Here is a 3,327-nt window from a genome sequence, read left to right as displayed (position 1 = left end):
CCGGTCCGGTCCGGTTTTTACAGTTTTTTGGTCCGGTCCGGTTTGAGTTTTTTTGAACCGCTTTGAACGGTCCGGTCCGATTTTTTGGCCGGTTTTGGACCGGACCGGACCGTGCACAGGCCTAATTTTTCGCAACTACGAGATAATGAATATAAAATGATCAAGGAGCTTTTATCATTCCATTTCACAAAAAGTCTAATTTCACAGCGATTATTATCCGAACCGTTCATCCATTCTCACTTCATTTACATCCAATACAAAACTCACAATACAAGCCAAATAAAAAATCAAAAAATTGGCCAATTAAGCCTTACAAACACTGTCAATTGCGTTTTAGCCAACATTTGGTTAATTTTTTGTAAATAGCCAATTCGCTTACGTGGCATGACATTAACTGATTTTTTGTACTCATTTGCCCTTATTAATTTCGGCCTTCATTATATAAGAGACAGTTTTTTTTTTAATTTTGAAATAAACTAAATGGGAAAGTAGTTATTTTGGACGTGTATTTTGGCTCTTTTTAATATCGGCTTTTAATGTTTAATATGCTGTTTTTTTTTTTTCCGGATTAAACTGATATTGAAAGCAGTTATTGTATTATCCTGAAATTTTGGACGTGTGATTTAGAAATATTTAGCGGCTGGTTTTAGAAAATTAGTTTCTATATTTGTGGCCGAGTAGAATATACACAATATCTGCAAAATTTTACTCATTTATTGACTTTATTTTGGAAAACAATTCAAATATTACAATCACGTTATTCATGATCTTAATTGGCCGCCTATTCCAATTCAAATATTAGAATACTCTGATGATTTAAAAACTGATTTTTACAGAATTTTTTCCAGTTTTATTTACATATTTACAGAATTTTTTCCAGTTTTATTTACACGACTGTAAATATGCTCTGTATTTACACGAATATACTGTAAATCAGTTTTGTATTTACAATATACTGTAAATATGCTTTGTATTTCACGAATATACTGTAAATCAGTTTTGTATTTACACGAATATACTGTAAATCATCTTTGTTTTTACAATGCTTTACGCTGAATATACTGTAAATAACTGTTAATCAACTCTTCTCGTTGCCTCCCCGGAGAAGAAAGAAGATGACAGAAGAAGAAAAGATTCGTGGTGAGCTTGTCGGTGAGGGTTCATCTCTGAGATTCCGTGGTGCGTTGTTTTGAAGGATTTTGTGGTGCTTGGTGTTTAATTTCGATTGTTAATTGATGGTCCCTTGATTTGTGCTGTAATTATTGACCGTATATTTGGTTTAATTTTTTTTAATTTTTGGTGTCTATATGGGCGGGAATTATGTGGGGATATTTTGGTATTTTATTATACTGTAAATAGATTGATGTGACTATTAACAGAAAATTAACAAAACGTTGGCCAAATCCAAAATCTCTATAGCCGTGTGGCTTATATAGCTATATAAACCTTAAAAAATTGAGTACGAATCAACCAATTCACCTCTCAAACATCTTCATTCCCAAACTATTCGATCCTCTCTTCATTGACGCTGAGCCCTTCCATTGCTTCGGCGACTCCACAGCTGGTCTCGGCAAGCACCTGCGGGTCGTTGTAGTGCCTCACAGCCTGAACAATCCCTCTGACTCGCTTGTACGGATCAGGAGCCTCGAAGACCTCAACACCGACGAACACCCCGTCGCAGCCGAGCTGCATCATCATGGCCGCGTCGGCCGGAGTCACGATCCCGCCGGCGGCGAACATCCCCACCGGAAGCCGCCCCATCTGCTTGGTCTGAGCCACCAGGTCGTACGGCGCCGAGATGGCCTTGGCGTACGCGAAGACCTCGTTGTCGTCCATGCCGCTCAGCACCCTGATCGCTCCCATCACCGACCGGACGCTCCGCACGGCCCCCGCCGCCGCCGCCGCCCACGTGTCGCCCTGGGCCCTGACCACGGCGGCGCCCTCCCGGACGCGGCAGATGGCCTCGCCGAGGTCTCGGCAGCCGCAGATGAAGGGCGTACGGAAGTTGTGCTTGTTTATGAAGTGTTCCTCGTCCGCCGCGGGGAGACTCTCGCTCTCGTCGATGTAGTCCACTGATATGGCTTCCAGGATCTGCGCCTCCACGAAGTGCCCGATCCTCGACCGTGCGATCACCGGGATCGACACCGATCGCTTGATCTCCTTTATCGTCGACGGATCGACCATGCGAGACATTCCTGATTCTCCTTCCACGATGACGACGGCACAAGCGCCGGCGTCCTCGGCGATCTTGGCCTGCTCCACGGTGGCGACCTCGAAGATCGCGCCGCCGCGGAGCACCTGAGCGATGCCAACCTTGATGGAGAAAGGATTCTTCTTGGCGTCGGCTATGGCCGTGTTGTTGTAGAGCGTCACCACGCCGCCGTCTTCCTCTGCCATTTTGTCCGGTGTTTGTTGAAATGCGTAAACGAACTCGGAATTGAAATGTGAATTACTTGGGGGTTTTCGATTCGAGTTTGAATTTATAAGAGGGTAAAGAACAGTGTATTCGAGAAGGAAGAATAGGGTGTAAGATCTTCAGTTAGTTCCAGATGTTTCTTTGGCGTACCGTGTTTAAGGACTTTCTTTGAATTTATACTTGATAAAAAAAAAAGTCGGTGGGATGGATTTTTTTTCTTCTTTTGGCCCCCATTTCCGTGAAACTTCGTCTTCTCTCATGTAAGGTAATGGCCAAGGGCATTGAGGGGATGTTTGGTTCAAAACTAAAATTTGAATGGTAATGAGAATGATAATGGGAATAAGAATGCAATGGAATGCAAAACTTATTACTTCATTTGGTTTGATTTTATTCCTTTATTTAATAACAGAATGGAATACCGTTGAAGTTACCAAAATAGCCTTCTTCTTGCAACTTCATCTTCCCCAAATCTTCTATTCCTCTGCAACTTTTTTTTTCAGTTTAAAAAAAAATAAGAAACCAAAAATTAAAGGGCTTCAAGCAGAACCGTTGGCCAGGGAGGCCGCCGCGGTCGGTCGGGCTCGCCGTCGACTTCCTCATCGAGCACCTGAGGAAGCTCGTCTCGGCGATCTTCGGGAAGAGTCTTCGACAAGCTCGGCGCGCTCGATTCGCAGACTGTCGAGGCTCAACGGGCCTTCGACGCGGCAAAGGCAAAGCTCGACGGGCTTAAGAAACCCCGCTCAGCAATGGTCACGCGGGCCAGCGTGTCCATCGTCAAAGCTCGTTTGTAATCGTGTTTCATGGGTCTTTGTTTGGACGAGGTAATACATCAAGCTTTTGACGAGCGATGCGGGAATTGGTGACGACCGACGTAGCCACGGCGACGACCGACATAGCCACGGCGGCGACAT

At 44.3% G+C, this 3,327-nt stretch overlaps 1 pseudogene; it reads right to left on the bottom strand.

Moving 5' to 3' along the window:
• Positions 1–1,403: 1,403 nt before the first annotated feature.
• Positions 1,404–2,680, bottom strand: LOC149385078 (pyridoxal 5'-phosphate synthase-like subunit PDX1.2 pseudogene; annotated as a pseudogene).
• Between the last annotated feature and the right edge of the window lie 647 nt (positions 2,681–3,327).

This window comes from Urtica dioica, chromosome 9 (assembly GCF_054948205.1).
Source record: "Urtica dioica subsp. dioica isolate 48M chromosome 9, U.dioica_male_clone48M_v1_H2, whole genome shotgun sequence".
NCBI classification, from domain to species: domain Eukaryota; kingdom Viridiplantae; phylum Streptophyta; class Magnoliopsida; order Rosales; family Urticaceae; genus Urtica; species Urtica dioica.
Note: the sequence above shows the minus strand (reverse complement) of the source record. Positions and strands in the feature narration are given on the sequence as shown.